The sequence below is a fragment of the Apteryx rowi genome, unplaced genomic scaffold (genome assembly GCF_003343035.1).
Source record: "Apteryx rowi isolate R43461 unplaced genomic scaffold, aptRow1 scaffold_700, whole genome shotgun sequence".
Classification (NCBI taxonomy): Eukaryota; Metazoa; Chordata; class Aves; order Apterygiformes; family Apterygidae; genus Apteryx; species Apteryx rowi.
Genome location: NW_020450984.1, coordinates 74,102 through 91,343, shown reverse-complemented (window position 1 = coordinate 91,343; position 17,242 = coordinate 74,102).

Genomic DNA, 17,242 nt, shown 5'->3' with positions numbered 1-17,242 from the left:
AAAGATTTGGGGTCTCACGGGGGTCATTGCTTTTGCATCCCATCATTTTGTTTCCTTCTGACCACTCCTGGCTGGTGCTCAAGACCCTTTCCCCTCTCTGTGCTGCAAAGCCCATGGTTGCATCCTGCTAAGAGCACTCCGCTTTTCAGGGGCTAATTACCCTGTCCTCCAAGCCAGCCAATTAACAGAGCTTCATTAACCTAAAGCCATGGTTTCACTATACGGGGGCTTCAGGAACTTGCCAGACCTCACCCCTGGGTGCTTGTGCCTGTCACCCCACCAACACAACGTCCCGTCAGAGGTGCCAGCGCGGCTGCGGAGACCAGGGYTGCTCCATGGCGGGTCCCTTCACCCACCCCACTCACAGCACGGGCCCCCGGGGCGGCACAGCTGAGGACGCAGGGCGAGAGGCAGCCGTGGCGCCAGCAGAGCGCTGGCAGGGACAGATGGGCTGCAAGCTGCTCTGTGCCAGGAAGCGGGGCTGGCGGCGGGGCCAGTCCCACGGCGCTCCCGCGGCGCTCCCGCAGCTCGGCACTGCAGCCCGCCTGCCAGCCGGGGCTCCCTCTTTGTGCTGAGGGTCATCGGATTTGCAAATCGCTGAGAGAATTTGACTTGGCGACTTGGTGAGGAGAGATCACAGCCTTTATCAGGCTGGTTTTATGAAGAAAAGGCAGCTTCTGTGCACACAGGTCCTTCTTCATGTCTCTGAAAGAGAGACAAATGAGAACTAGAGGCGCAGGGAAGGGTGAGACAAGCCCAAAGCCTGTGGCAGGACCCAGGAGTCCTGGGTGTCGGGGCCATTGCAGCAGCTTTACCTGTCCCTTCAGGAACTGGCATTTGCTTCTGGGATCCATCTTCTGTAACTCAAGGGTGATTCGATCCTCCTGCATGTGGCTGTTTCATGTTGTTTCCTACAGCTCTCCCCGCGCCCCGTATTTACAGGCTGGTGGGACCAACAGGCTGGGGCTGGGTTTTCCCCCCTCCCCRTTGCATTGCTTTTGTTTCCATCTGTTTCGCACTCGGTTCATCCATGCTGGCRGAGCAGATCCTCATGCAGCACCAGAGCCGTGGTGCCCTGCTTTTCCCCCGGGGGTTGCAAGGAAGGCCAGCAGCAGCGTCGAACCACTGCCGGTGATCTTTGGTGCTAGAAAASGGAATTTGCGGAAGGTAAAGACGATTGTCATTCCCTGCCCTGTCTCCCCCCATCCCTTTATGCTGTGCGAAACAAAAGGCTGTTATTTGTGGACGGTGTTTTGAAGGTTTTTTAGGGAGATTCCAGTTCTGCTTCTTCGCTGGGCTCTCTGGGCAAGAGTGGGGGCCGTAAGGGCAGCTCTGATCTGGGGCAAATCGTTTCCCTGCTCCTGCTCTGCTGGGAAGTGCCCAGCTTTGCTCGCTGCCACAGCCGGGGTGGCACCACGCCAGCAGCAGGCGGGTAAATAAAGGTGACGCAACTCAGGGATGCAGGTGGCACTGAGCCAGGGTTGCCCTCCCGCCAGCCCCTTGCAAAGCCGCGCGGGCTGGGGCATGAATGGGGCTCCAGGGAGCCCTTGTGCCTCTAAGTGTGACTCCAKGTTTACACCCAGGCCAGAGCCTGGCCCAGGTCTGCCAAAGCCCTGTGCAAACACGGCACTAGATACCAACCCGGCAGCAGCTTGAGCAGCCGGCACRAAGCATTTGGCAACCTCCCGCGGGCAGCCTTGGACCTTTGAACCTGCTTAGTTAGCAGAGGGGACGGCGAGGACGTGGGCAAGGCGTGGGGTTGCCCAGACCAGTGACTGTGCCAGGAGCAGCTGCTCCAAGCCCGGCTGCCAGCTGTGGCCACCTCACCTCTCCCCAAGAGCATCAGTTCAGGAGGAGCTTGCAAAAAAACAAGCACCGCCAAACCCCAGCCCACCGCCACGTTTCCCCTGCGGCTCAGAAACCACCCCGCCGCCGTCTCGCCCACGGGGAAGGAGAGGCCGCTCGGCTGCCAGCGCGGCGAGCGGCACACGGGCCATGCCGCCACTGCTCCAACAGGGAGGCAAGAGCCCGAGACGGAAACAACCATGCAGCTCGAACTGCTGCCACATGCAACATGCACGCCGGGGCTGGAGAGCCCGGGGCTGACGTGCGCAAGYGCATGCACGCACCCACCCTCGCTCCCGACCGCTTCCGCCCGGGAATGCCTCTGGGCACCGGGTGCAGCTTTGCCGGGAAGCAGGCAGAGGAGGGACGGGGCCGCCGAGCAGGTCTAGCCGTCACATGGACCCTGGCGATGCACCACGTCCACACGGCTGGTGCTGCCCCCGTGCTCCCGCAGCTGCGCCGCTCCCCCCACACCTCCTTTTCCCACCCCGGGGCCTTTCCCGGGCTCCTGCTGCTGCTGCGGAAATGCTCCTGGGCAGTGCAGGGCYGGGTACGGAGGAGGGAGCAGCCCATCACCCCATGCTGACCACGGCCCTCAGAAAAAGCTGCATTTTCATGTAGACTGGACAATTCCTCTCTTTGGTTGCTAAAGTGCTTTCAAGTGCTTCGGATTGTAAAGTACTAAATACCTGTGTGATAGAAGCATTCATAACTCCCTGACAAAAATAATCTGGTACAGAGGGAAGACCTAAATAAAAGGAGGGTAAAAAAACACTCAGATAATGTTTTATTCTCCATCCCAGGTATGGCCATATTATATTAAAGTATAGTGAACAAACAGTCTTCATGATGGTCAAAAGGTGGGTGACTTCATCAAGGAAAAAAAAATGGTAAAGAAAATGTTTATAGACGTTGAATCTTTAAACAAAAGCCTGGAGGCTTTGCCTCACGATTCAGCAAGGCACCCACATGTTCCTGGCAGTCACAGAAAGAGAAAAAGTGCAGACAGACCTGGAGCCCAGCCCTCAGCTCTGACACAGATTTCCCACAAGATCCTGGCCAAGTCACTTAGCCACTGGGAGCCTGAGCCTCCCCTCTAGCGGCAGGGCGAACAAGGAGGCTGAGAAGGACTCAGTACCCCATAATGAGGACTAAGATGCGCTCTTCCACTGTATTTCACAAGTATTTTCCCCGTGCTTGTGCCTTGCAGTGGGAAAAAGTTCATTCTGGGCGCATCAAAACGGTTCATGTCTTGGCCACACGGTCTCGGCGTTCAAGGACTGGCCATGCAATGCAGCACAGCGCCTCTTAGAATAGGCGAATCAGAGCCTCAATCATAATTTGTTGTTTGGACAGACGAAAACCCGGTTCTTTAAGTCTTATCTTTCTGCACTTAGCTGAAGCATAGGCTTTGGAAACCCCCGCAAGCAATACCACCAGCTCAAGAGCTTTCGGAGATGTCCAGCTCCTGGATTCACAGGATCGTACCACAGCCTGAGCCTGCCTTGGTGGGTTGCACTCTGGCAGAGTACTGAGCTCCTCCTTATGTGGAAGAGCCTGAAAGGTCAAACATTCAATGAGGACTAAAACAATCCATATATATAGGTCAGGGGCAGAGAGGGAGAGACTGACCTGGACTGTCCAAAGTCAGCGGCTCTGTCCACTTTATCTCAAAACTGAGATGACCTGAATTTCAGGGAGAGAACTAATGGAAAGTTCATACATTTCGTAACGTGCTAGCAATGTTTTGCCTCCTTTCAAATAACCGATTTGCTTTTAGCATAAATTGTTTTGTGTCACTGTTTTTATTTTACTGTTGCTCTCAGTTTGTTTTTCTGTGACAGGCTAGAGAGCAAATTCATTTGATATCCCCGCTGTTGCTGTGGGCTGTACACATAGCAACAAGGAGGAGAAACCCTTTTCTACTCTTTTCTTTTATTTCTTTTCTTTTCAATACTAAGAAACAACCCGCAGTCTCCAAAAATCACATCAGAGACCCTGAGAGAGGGGAAGGACCTGCAAAGCTCTGACCCCTTTCCACTTGCAGTAGTGTGAGGTTTTATCAGCGAAGGTTTGTTTGCCATGTCTGGATGGTGAACCCACCAAAATAGCCCTTAGCATCTCTCTGCAGCCAAATATTGCTCTGCTTTCCAAAAAAAAACCCCAAAAAACATTTCCCTCGCTTTTCAATCTCCAGGGCAGCTCCTGAGCCTAGATGTAGTGGAGAGACTCAGGGACATGCAAATGCAGCATTTATTTATTCATGGCTTAAACCACCGCGTGCCAATTCGCCTGGCAATGCCAGCGTCCTTGCGCTTTCCCTCCCTCCTTCCCAGCCAAACCCAAACTGCGTGGGGCTGGTTTTTTGCCAACGCCAGGAAGGCCCGGCTCGCCAGCCTCCTGCTCTCCACCTCACCTCCCATCCCCAAAACACGAAGGCGATGCAGGGGAAGGCTGCCGCGGTCGCTGCTTGTGCAACGAGCCGAGCTGCCTGCCATCCTCCTGCCTCCACAGCCCTCCCGGCAGAGGCGAGGAGAGGCTGGGCTCGCTCCCGCTGGCAGCCTCCACGCCAGCGGCACCAGCGCAAACGGGGTCTGCACAACATCCCTGCGGCCCGCTGTACCCCCGGGACACCGGAGCTCATGGCTCCGCAGGCAGCACCTCCAAAACGYGGCGGCTGCTGGGGAGGAGGGCGAGCAGGTGCCGTCTGAAAAGGAGAGAGAGATGATCAGCTGGGGGCGATGGGAAAATGTCAGCTGAGATGATGATAATTGCTTGATTAATTGAAATGTTCAGGCATAATTGGCTCAGATCTAACAGCTCTGCCTCTATGTGTCTTTGGCACAGGCTCCCATCATGCGCCCTCTAAGTGACGCATGGTCAGTCCTTCTCGTTCTCCAGATGGGGAAACTGAGGCARAGCAGTGACACAGGAAGGCTGAGTCAGAGTTGATACGGGCATTCAGTAAACTCCCTTACAGCTCTCCATTTTGTCCTCGCTCGCCACGAAAATGGAGGTTATGCAACTGCGTTTTCTCTTTCCTCACTCAYAATTTTGAACCCACTGGGGCAGCTTCATCCCCAGATGTAGATGTTTCAGACATGTTTGGTGGAACTAGGCAGCTCAGCTGGGAAGAGGAAGCCAACACCTCCACTGAGAGAAAGATTGTGGGGCTGAACCACATTATTGGACACGAGAGACTCCACACAAGAGGGTGCTACCAGAAACCAGGCTTCGTAAGCTCTGCTACTTCAGGAGCTTCTTGCAAAAATCTCCTCCACTGGGTGCCTGCAGAGCCAACGGCACAGCATCATTTATCGTCTTATCAGCGTGGGTGTTGAGGCTGCTCTCCTGGGCCTCCTTCTCCATGCAGATGAGTCACAGGTTTGTGGCCTCACCCCACAGCCTTGCTCTGGGACTGGAAGAATAGAGGAACATCCTGGCTTCAGGATGGGATAAATCTCTCTTCCCCAGCCCCTATGACCCCTGCAAGGTCACTCTGTGAGCAAGAGGCTCCATCTGCTGAGGTCAGAGATGGCTTCTGCCCAGTGCTCCTCACATTTCAGGGTCTACATGGGGGTCCTTCCACAAAAACTGGGCACCACTGTGGGGAATCTCAGCAAATGGGAACCAGCTAAAAGGCGTACTGAAGGGGGACCTCACTGCAGGAACAGGACCTGTCCCAAGTCAGTCTCACTGGCCACACTTCTCTAACACACCCCAAGGTGTCTGAAGTGAACCGCTGACTTCAGAGGGCCCATCTGCATCAGGAGGTGGAACGATGGTTAACACGCCCCAACTTTCTTGTACCCAGAGATGACTCATGTGAACACAGAGGTCAGATGCGAGAGGTCTCCTGAAGGCACCAAAGGCTGCAAAGGGGGCCAAGGGTGATCAGCTTGGACTTTGATATCCTGTTTTGTGATATCTAACATTCAGGTGGATCTGAAAATCCCAGATTCCTACACGTAGTGGTGACAGGCATGCTTGAATTTCCCAGCTGGATGATCTTGCCCATCCTGCCCAGCCACGGATTACTAAATCACAAACAGAAAGCCTTCCTTGCACCTGTTTCAGGTTTTTGGTTTTTGGGGTTTTTTTTGTATGAGTTTATGTACCGAAGCATGCTAGTTACTACACCTTAGTTTTATTCCAGAGAGGAACGGTATAGAGGCTCTTCTCGAATCCTCACCCCCCTGTTCAGTTACTTGCTTGAATGACACTGTAGGGACACAGGCAGTCAGTCATGTTGTAATGCCCCACAAAGTCCCTATGATCCCCGGAGCAGCAAGTGCCACTATTCTTTGTAGTTTATTATTATTTGATGTTTTCCTTGCCTCACATGTGCCTGGCGTACAAGAAAACAAAGAGATAGGTTCCCCAGACAGCAGGTTTTGTAGTCAGGATTAGGACAACAGCAGCACCAAGGGAGAAAATATGGTCACAGGACAGTCTGAAGGTATTTGGAAGGATAGTGGACATCTCCCTGTGGACCATTTTCCTTTGATTTATCTTTTAAACAATCTGAGAGGGAGGGGGAGTGTGCACCCAAGAGTGGTACTTATTAGTGCTTATGCGGTGCTTATTATAAAAGGGATAGAAAATACCTTCAGGCCATCATAACACCATGACATATCTGCATCCATAAAGGAACAGACATGTAGTCTGGGACTTTTCTGTCCCCGAAAGATATATGTGGAAAGGGCTATGGTAGAGGCCTGTAAAATCACAAGGGGCAGAAAGTGGCTGGATAGAAAATGAGCAGTCATCGTGTCCTCCAACACGAGGATGAAGGTGCCAGGCGAACTAGCAGGTGGCAGGATCAAAACAAACCAAAGGAAATGATTCTGCACCCAACCAGTAATTAGACTGGGGCAGCTGTTTGCCACCGGATGTTGCAAATGCTTAAAATTTACCTGGGTTCAAAAATAACTAAACAAATTCATGGAAGAAAAATCTACTGAGGACTATTAAATAAGAAGACACCCTGACTCAGGGAGTCTGAGTCACGAAAAACTGTTGGAGGTCGGGTTAATATTCTGGGGAGGTATCACTAAACACATCTTCTTACACTATTCCATGGGCATCCAGAGGTGGACTTTCTTGAAGAGAGGATACTGAGCTAGAAGGACCTTTGGGGGCCATTTTTGTATTCATAAAAAGGAAGATAATTGTTTCTGGGCTAGCTGTGATTCTCCCATTTGACGCTGCAAATGCTTCTCTCCACTGTTAAGAGGATCCAGCATCTGGGAACCCCAGGCAATGAAGTGGTCTTGATTGCCCAGTGCTGAAACACCATATCAGTCGTGATAAGTTTGTTAGTCACCTGCGTGATTCTGGCCCTGGAGCTCAGCCTTACGAGCTTGTGTGTGAGGTAGGGGACACAGCTCGCAGGGAACGGGCATCTGGTGAGGAAGGCGAAGGAGGCAGAGATGTAGCTGAGCACCAGCGGACAGTGAAGGAAATGAGTTTTGAAGAGAAACCTTCAAAAAGGGTGAAAAGAAGTGATGGTGCCCAGATCGGGGGAAGCTTTCCCAAGAGCGCACAGATAGAGAGATGGACAGGCTCAATAAAGGGTGGAGAACTAGAAGAGCAAAGAGAGATGCTGTGGGGTCCGATGATGAGAAAGAGCAGAGCCGCACTCTGCCCCATTTGCACTAGCAAAAACCCAAAGCTGCATCCAGCCATCAGACTCGGGGAGCGCAAGGCAACCCAGCCGGAGAGGCGATCTCTCCGCGTGGCCGTGCAAAGCGCCTCCCAGAGGCATGGGGTCGGGGGGGGCAGCAGCAGCCAGCAGGTGGAGAAAGGAGATAGTGCCCAGCTGAAGGCCCTCAGGCAGGCGCCCAGAGATAGGGCGATGGGGGGGGAATCGCTCGGTGCAGAGCCCTGATAGAGCACCCGCAGCTGGCTCTCAAGCAGAGAAACCAAGCCTGAAGGTCGTGAGATAAGGCGAGGGCAAAGGGCAGAAGGAAACCAGCCCGTGACCTGGTCGTGAGAATTTCCAAATCTCCCTTTTCATTTCTGTGACGCAGGAAAGCGAGACCAACAAAGAAAATATTTAGAGCAATTAGTTCATACCCTGAGAGAYGCAGCCCAGCCTGGGCCCCCCACCCCTGTGCTGCAGAGTCAAGACCGGAAGGGGTGAGCGGGGTATGACATGTGCAATATCCTCCTGGCCTTCATGACTGTGATGCTCTGGGCACTGAAGGGTTAAAGCATTGGTAGGCGCTAGATTCAGAGTCGTCCTGCTGGATGGTAGCATCTTTTCTTCTTTTGGGCTGCTGTCATGCCTGCATTTAAAAGAGATAAGCCCATTGCCCCCCAAAACAGTCTCCAAGTCCTCCATTGCCCTTATATTATTGTCCAACAACTGAGAATAAAAAGGATACTCTTTTCACACYGCTCTCACCAAAGGTTTTACAAAGTATTGCCATCCCTCTCTACATCTGCAAAATGTCTCCTGCGAAGTCCAGGTGAGYGACTCTGTGGGCACCTCCATTCAATAAAATGCCGCTGGCCACGTTGACAACAYGATGCCCAAGGAACACAGCAGCAATTCCAGTCAATACAAGAGAAGCATCTTGTTTTCTCCCGCTTTGCCAGGCCTTTGGAAATGYCACCGAGGAAAGGAACTGCCAGGAGTGCCACCCGGTTACATATATTTCTGTTTCCTGGGTTCTGAGAGCCCCAGATAAAATATTACTCTAATGTTTTTATTATTTATTAATCATGAGAATATTAAGAGTAACAGCAAGGTATTTTCATCGTGTTCTTTTGTTAGATCCTTTGACAGCTTTCATGAATTTTCAGACAGCGAGTAGATGTGAAAGAAGCATATATGTATATACATTTCACATAAATACAAAAGAAATGATGTTGATGAGTGCAAAAAAAAGGAGGGTAGGGCAGCTGAAGCAAACAGGAGAATGAATGGGACAATATTTTCACATATATGAAAACAAAAGCAGAAAAATGTCCTATATTCAAGTCAAGCTGGACTGGAGATGAGTCTGGAAGGAACATCTTTACACTGGTTAGAGGACAAGCTAGGCATGATGTTCCTAAAACCTCCCCTCCCCTCTGATTTTTGTCACTCATAGCTAACCAAGTAAATGAATATATCTCTCACTCTAGGGAAAAACTCTGCATTTCTGCAGATGAACTCAGGAGCACGTGTTCTGCTGCCAAGGGAAGGACCAGAGTGCCCTGGCACTGCTTACCAGCATTGCACTTAGGAGAACAAAAAAAAAAAAGAGAGAAATTTATTAAAAATGGATGCTGAGTGCACGCGAGATAGAGAAAAGTTTCCACCAGAGCTGTGCAGCCTTTGCAGCATTTTGAGGCTTCTTCTTTGCAAACAGAGAGATTTGCTCGCTCTGAGATGCCCATTGCACAGCAGTTCCCATTTTGCAGCCTCCGCTCGGTGCGTTTTCCCTACCGAAGGAGCTGCTTTCAGGCAGCGCGAGGCTGAACCTGAGGAGGTGGAGCGAGCAAAGGGCCTCTTGAGAGCACTTGGCGCTGGCCCCAGCTACCAGCCCGCATCGGACTGGTGTGCACGGATGCCATTTTTGTGGGACACCCGCCTCCACGCAGCAGGATTTTCCTCTCTTTGCTCTTTTCCCCCCTCTCTTACACAAGACGGGCAGCAGGAAGAGGGAAATACCTCAAACTTGCCTTTTCTGGTCCTTCCCACCAGCCAGCAAGTACATTCAGCATTTTTTTTCCCAGGGTGAGAGCAAGGAAAGGTCCTTTGATTATCTCAGAGATATGGGCAGCACAAACCAGACCGGCCTGGGCTCCAGCCAGCTCACCCAGCTAAACMTCTCCCCTGGAGCACACAGGAATGCACTGGCCTCTCTCACCCGTGTCCCAACCTGTATCAGAAACAGGAACAAGACCGTTTCAGTTCAAGGTAGCTGGACTGCAGAAACGAGAGTCCCAATGCAAAGGCTTGGCCTGGCTCTTAAATTTCCTCCCTTCTACGCTTACTGTAGTCACTTTGAGCAAGACAGAGTCGGTGCTAAGCCACTTTTAAGCTTCATCTACCTTCAGCAAAAAAGGGAAGAGCCCCGGCACTGCACTGGCCTCACCGCTGTAGGCAGCAGCGGTCCAGGAAGCTCTGCCAGATGTTGGCCACGTCATATGGCCTCAACGCCAGGGATGCAGCAGTCACTCAAGGGGAAACTTTCCTGTTCACCCGTTTCTAAATGTGCATTATAAAACTTCCATTCCAGCCTCTTGGGATAAAAGACCCTGGGGACATGAACGCAAACACACAACAAACCCATCTGAGACAAAATCCTCAGCCTGCCTCTCTGCTGATGGTTTTGGCAGCATCAGAGCCTTCCCCACTTATAAAAGGGGGGCAGCTCTGCAGAGGGGACCAGCCCTGATGCACACCAAATCACATGCTTGCCACCCAATGCCAGCTCCCTCCACGYTCTCCCTGCCCCATGGATGGAGAACCACTTGGGGGTAATTAATGGCAACGTCCCAGCAAGCAAACAGGTCTGGAGGTGACTCATCTGCCCCCAAGGCCAACCGGAGATGGGAACTGAGGTGGCAAAGCACAGAGGAACAGCATCAATGGGGCATATCCCATTCCATCCCTCTGCCCAGTCCACAGCCTCCCCCAAGGACCCTCTTGCAGGGCTAAGGCCTGTAGCCAGGACCCTAAAAATGGGGCAGGGGCATAACTGGGGGTTTCCCCAAGGCCTGACAACAGCCCCAGGTGMCAGTGGAGCCGGGGGGACAAGCGAGGGGGTGGCTGGGGGCACACGGGGTGCAAGGGAGCTGGTGGGACAAGGGGCAGACATTCAGCCTCCAGCTATTGCCTCCTGAGTCCTCCTCCCTGCCCGCTGGCACTGAGGGTCTTGGCCCTCCACCAGCCTGTCTTCTCTCCAGGAGGGTACCTGAGCACCAGTTGACCGCTCTCCCAGGGGGACAATGCCAACCCCAGAGTGACCTGCTGACACCAAGGCTACTGCAGAGGAAACCCCAGGAAACAAGCAGTCGGCACACRTATGGGCACAACATCTAGACCCCAGGAGCATCATCATAGTCTAACTCCCTGGCCGTTCTTTAGCAGTGGTTTTCAGCCTTCTAAAGCACAAGACCAGTACTTTTTCCCAGTGGCATCACAGGCCCTTGGCTGGAGSATTTAGGCCTTCTAAGATCAGGCTAGTGGTTTTTGCTTGATTTTTCCCAGATCCTTTAGAAACTTTTCCCAGATTTCCAAGGGACTGCAAGCCCTGGGGTGAAGATGACTGTGCTGTACAGTGAGTTTGGGCCAGGCAGTGAGGCTTCTCCAGACTTGTTCACCTGTCTGGGGAATTTGCATTAATTACCCTCGTGGTGATTCAGGCTCCTGCAGGAAAGTGCAGTCTCCTCCTAGCCACACACGGATGCACAGAGCAGTTTGCAGGCCCAGTCCAGCCCATTGCTTCATATGGGGCTTCACACTCACCACAGCGTGTTTTTCAAATCTCATAGCCTACACATGCATATGGATGAGTGAGACATTGCATCGGTTACATGAGCCCTGCAAACATTTTTCAGAAGAACATCTTATTATTAGGAAGCTGGAGACGGGATCTCTAGGAGATCGTCTTCTGCCCCATCCCATCTCTGGATCTTCTCACCCTGACCTGCAAGCCTGCCCAAGTGAGTTTCTCTGCTATTTGGCCACCCAAGCCAGCTGTCTGCACCTGGGCCTTGGCGCTTACGCTGCGGTTTGGTTTCTTTCCCCTGAATCTGTTCATATTTGTTGTGGAAGCTGTCATGAAAAGACCAGATTCAGCTGTGGCACAACAAAGCCCAACTCTACTGACTCACTTTGGGCCCCTTTTATTTCCTAGTAGCAACTCTTCTTTTTATTGTATTTTCAAGGCCCTGCACAGGATCTGAGCTGTGCATCTTCCGCTCAACTGGCATTGCAAGGAGACGGCTCTCTATTTGATTGCTAGCAGTATCCAGAGTTCAGCTAGCAAAGGGGCAGACAGACAGGGGATGCTTAAGGAAGAAACGTGCCCTCTGCCCCCAAYCGGCTCAGCCTTGCTCAGTGGGATTCCCTGCTCATGTCAGGATGCTCTGATGGGAGATCAAGGGGAACATTTATCCCTGACTCATGCCTTATCTCTCTCATGTCTTTCTCCTTTTTCTCCATGCCTTCATACCCCTCCCTCTCACCCTAGGCTTCTGCAGCTGCCGTCTGGTTTGAGATCTCCAGCCGGCAAAGCTTAAATCCCCAGGCAGAGGCCTTGAGCTCTTCAAAGAAACCCCCGAGGCCATTAAAAGGAGAGAAGGCCAGAGCTGGACCCTGATGCGCAGTTTCCCTTGTGGGTAACTGAGCCTGCCCCTATCTCTCAGTAATTTCCCACACATACACACTTTTCCCCGCACTGCCTTTCAAGCCCTTTCTACAGGGGTGCATTGCCTTGCTCTCACACTGGCAATGGGAGCGTTGCTGGTCTGAAGGCAAAACCGGGATCTGACAGACCCAGGAATGCAGCAGGCAGCTGGTCCGTGGGCTCTTGCCTAACTCCGGCTGCTCATCCCCATGCACAGGGACAGCCGGGAGTCCTGCCTGACACTTGCCCACTCCCGAGGGTAAGATGGTCCTGCAGCGCTAACCCCGCAGCAGAGGTGAAGGTGAAGTGCCAGGGACAGCAGCTTCAGCTGGTGCTCATGTTTTTCTGTGCGCGGAGCCCAGAACAGGAGGTGTAAGATGACCTGAACAGTGGGTTACACAAACTCTTTGGAAATGCAAACCGCTGTCTGACAGGCATAAGGTCACAGTCATCGCCCTCCCCGAGCCCTGGAATCACAGCTGAAATAGCATTGTAATGCGCTTATAATTTATTCATCAGCTGAATGAGAGCAGCAGCAGGCATCTTCATGGCACTCTTTTATCAAACCCCTGTGATGGACTTCATCCATTTTAAAAGAGCAAACTAGAATTGAAGGGGGGGGGGGGCTGAAGTAACTTTATTCCATTCAAACTTAAACAAGCAGGAAAAAGGGCAAATCAAAATAAGGTAAGAGAAGCTAAAAACTTTTTTTCCTTCATTTTTTCTTCAGCTTTGCCTACACTGTTCTGAATCTTACAAATTTTGCATTTCTCTACTGGTGGCTACTTTGATGCATGTGCCTCCTGTTAACCCAGATGCTGCCGACTGACTCTCATAAGCATCTTTTCAACTCTGTGATGAGTTCTGCCTGAGCATCTGCTTGCCCCATTTTTAGGGGAAACAGAGGCAAAGGGTGAACTGCAGATAGACCTATATTCTCGAAAGATTCACAGTCGCTTGCCCTGAGTACTTGTATGTTCTGGTCCTCAAATACGGTAACCTGTGTGGATGCCAATACACTGTCATGGCAAGAAGAGCAGAGAATTACACTTTGATTTCCCAAACTAAACACTTGTGGAGCTCTTGGGGAAATCTCTCCTTGGCAACGGGGCATTAGTGCCAGGGCTGAGATCCATTGCAGTGGTGTTTGTCTGCCCTCCGGTCTGGGAACAAGGTATCTAGTATAAATAAAAGAAGAAATCCCCAGATTCCTCTGTCACTGATTTCCTCTTGACTGCAAAACCAGTCCACAAAGCCCCCAAATGTCTTCTCACTCACCACACGGGCAGTGTGGTGCTCAGCAGGAATGTTTGCACTAGGCAGCAAATGCTGGCAAGGCCTCGGCTGGAGATTTGCACCCAGTTTGGGGAACTGCACTCCAGGAAAGAGATGGCAACTGCAGAGTAGGGGGAAAAACTGTGTCCCTTCTGTCCTATTTTTCTCATCCCCATAGTGGCCTGGACAAGAAGTAACAGGAAACAATTTGGGGTGGGGACACCTAAAAGTGACAATAAGGAAAGATCTCCAGCAGAGAGGTGAGCTGAGCCCAGAGATGTGTTGCCCTGGAAGCAAGCAAATCTCCAACACAGGCAGTTTGGAAGAGCGTGTTGGACACATATTAAAGAACTGGTTACAAAAATATGTCTCGGGTTGCTTAGGACAAGTTGATCCTGCCTGGGGGCAGGAGGGTGGATGAAGATGTCCCAGTCTGTTTTCTGTGTTTCCCTGTACAGCCACAGGAAAAGCTGTTGAAGGTTTGAGTTACACAGGGCTCCTGGTCTGGCTGTCAGCGATTCGTAGGGGAGCTGAGCAGTGCTCCCACCTCCTGCCTGATCTCCTCCATCACAGGAGCATTCAACTGATATGCCAGGGGGAGAGAGATGGTGCTAAAGTCTAGGTTGGGCACTGGCAAGAGTTACCAGGATCCCTGCCGATACCTCTCCAGAGCAGAGGAGCAGGGAAGAGGCACCAGGAGAGGAGATGGTGCCACCTTTTAGCCTAGGTTAGTCTGGTTTCCTAGAGGAAGGAGCAGATGTCTCATCCTTTGAGTCACTCGAGAAATACATTGGACAATGCTCTGCAGAATATCATATGAGACCATTCTGCCCCAAGAACTGAACAGCCTGATTGGGACCCGGCTGGTTATCCCATGTCCTCTTCCCTCTCTCTGCTGGTTCATGGGGCAGGAACCCTACAACATGACACTGATACAGGATTTGCATTTTCAAAGCTCCTGTGCCCAGATCTCTTCTGTTGCTAAGCAGAGGAGTTAACTCGCAGTTTGTCATCTTTCATGAATGTGGTTCTCAGGAAGGAGGAAGGAGAAGAGGAAGAGATATATTAAAAATAGATCATGAGAACAAAGCCAAAAGGACTTGAAGAGAAGATTTCATCTCAGATTTGCACAAGGTGCTGGTGGCATTCGAAGTCCAGTTTACAGTGACAAGTTCCATTTCTGGGAGCTGGATTAACTGCATGTCTGGCATACTCCTTTTCTGGTGAGATTTCCCCTTCCTGGAGCCATGTTTTATACACCAGATCCTATTTCTTGTTTTCTAAGTGCAAAGAGCAAATTGATTCCTTCAGGCAAAAAAATCGAGATGAAGAGAGAACAACCATACGGTTTCCTGCAGAGCACACCTCACGGAGGATCTCTGTTTGCAGGTGCACAATGATCATCCGCAAGAGCAGGTGCCCTCAACAGCTAAAGGAGGAGGGGGAAAAAGGCTTCATAGTTTCATTGCTAATACTGGAGCTGGTTAGGAGGGGGAAATGTCATATAATAAATAAAAAAGTTATGCCTGGGCTAAGGGAAGGGGGACACCAGGCAGAGCAGCTGTGCCTCCCTGGGAGCACAGGGCAGAAATGTAGACTGGAGCTTGGGTGGCTGCTTCAGGCAGAATAGCCTCAAAGCACACAAAGAAAACAAAGAGTTTCTATTTTCTGTGGGGAGCAGATGCTTTTGTGGGAGAAAAGAAAAAGTTTTGGGGAAAAAGACCTATATTCTCTCTAAAAGCAGGTCTGATGGAAAATTTTCAGCCTGCCCAATTGAATACACCAGGGCTTTCTTTACTTTCTGCCTTGCATGATTACCTCTTTCATTAACATTTGAGACAGGCAACAGGCAGAGATAAGTCTTGAATAGCTATAAACTTTGCTTCTCCCACCTTTCCCCGCATTAGGCTAGTTCAGACAATGCCTGCATCTGAGGCTGGCTGCAAGGAAAGGTGTTTCAATTACCATAGAAATTGGGACAGCGCAATCCAGAAAGGGTTAGGCTCCAGCCAGTTAAATCAACCCAACATTTCCCTTCAGGCCTGAGCAAAGAGGTGTTTCACAGGAGAGCTGGGACAACACACTAACTGAACAAAGCCATTAGATCACTGTCATATAATGTCAATAGGGAAGGGAACAGCCCAGCCTTCCAGGTTGGATCTTCATTAGATTTGTAGGGAATGAAAACAGGGCACTTGGAGGGGCAGCTGGAAGCAGGCGTTGAGGTTGGGGTGTTTGGAAATGATTGTGGCCAGGACATTAGACCTGGGCATTCAGGAGACGCAGGGTGGGTGGGGAAGTGGACTGGTTGGGTGGAGGTTTGACCAGGGCTGGTAGGGTTTGGGCAGCTGAGAATGGTAATGAAGCATGGGCATGCTGTTGGGAAGACCTGGGACGAAGCCAGAGACTCATTTCTAACCCACCGTTCCTGGGCCAGATGGGACATGGCAGGCAGAGGTCAAGTGCTTTCTCTTTCTTTGAGCCCTGATAACAGCGCTGTGTCTGGAGGCCTTCCAGATGTGATCCAGATGTTAAGGTATTGCAAAGGGCAGCCAAACCCAGCAGTGACAGGAGTATCTGCCRCCTGGGAAGCTTGGGACCGAAGGCAGAACTCAGCTCCCAACCAAATCTGAACTAACTCCAGGGCGTTTACATGCAGTGAGGAGCGAGCGCCGCCAGTCAACCYGTGCCTGCAAAGAGGCACGTGTACGGGGATGCAGGTCTTCTCGCAGCTCAAGCGGGCCAGCCAGGGAAACGCGAGGGATGTTCCTCCAGAGGACCCCGCTGCCGCTGCTCTGGTAGCCCACTCCCGGGTAATTCATGGAGGACTAGGGGGTTACGGCTCTCCTTCCAGCGGCAGCATCTGCCTGACCCTGGTTTCACACCTCTGCAGCATGCCGGGGGCWGGAAGGTGCAGGTTGGACGGCAGCTGGGACAACCCCATGTGAGCCAATACCATAGATTTACATTCAGTCATTATGTGTTTTTCACATTACTCCACTATTCACCCACAGGTTTTGACCACCAGTACACGGACAACAGAGATTTCCTTCAAATAAGTCTGATATTTGGGGGGACATTACAATTAGCTGAGAACTCACCACAGCAAATTAGCTATTTGAGTTACTCCTGTTGGAACCACATTAACTCTGTATCAAGTAACTTTCCTCTGTGGGTGCTGAGCTGCCTCCTCGTTGTTTCTCTCGTCTCGGCTGAGGCAAGGCTCCCAGCCTGCAAGCACGCCTGCGCCCGCAGTGTTTTAAGCAGCCCAGCGGTCCCATGTGCTAAAAGGCAGGTGTGTGCATTAGCGCTTCCAGGAGCGAGATCCGGATTTGCACCATCTGCAGCAGTGTTTTGCTGTCGATCCCTCTTCTGGACAGTCACTTTGTTATTTAGCTTGTTAAAGACTTGCTGCAGGACACGGGCGCGCGGGCGCCGCGCGAGGGCTTTAGGCTGCTCGTGGGCACGGTGCCACGACCGGGAGCCTCGTCGCCTCCGGAGCGCTATGCCTCCCTAAGCGGGCAACGGGAGGAACGGGCTAAGCCGCGTTTCCTGCCTGCAGCACTCGCGCGTCAGCGGAGCGATGTGGAAACAGCACGGCCCTCTGAGGGATCAACTGCCTGCTCCTGTTTTAATGCCGCTCGTCTGGATCCTGCCGTCGGCTTGCTGCGGGCTTTGAGTCGGACAAAGGGGGATCCTGCCGCTTTAAGAGCGCCGGTAGGGGCGGGGCGAGCCCCTACCGGCGCCCGCCCGCCCCGCCCCTCCCCACCCCT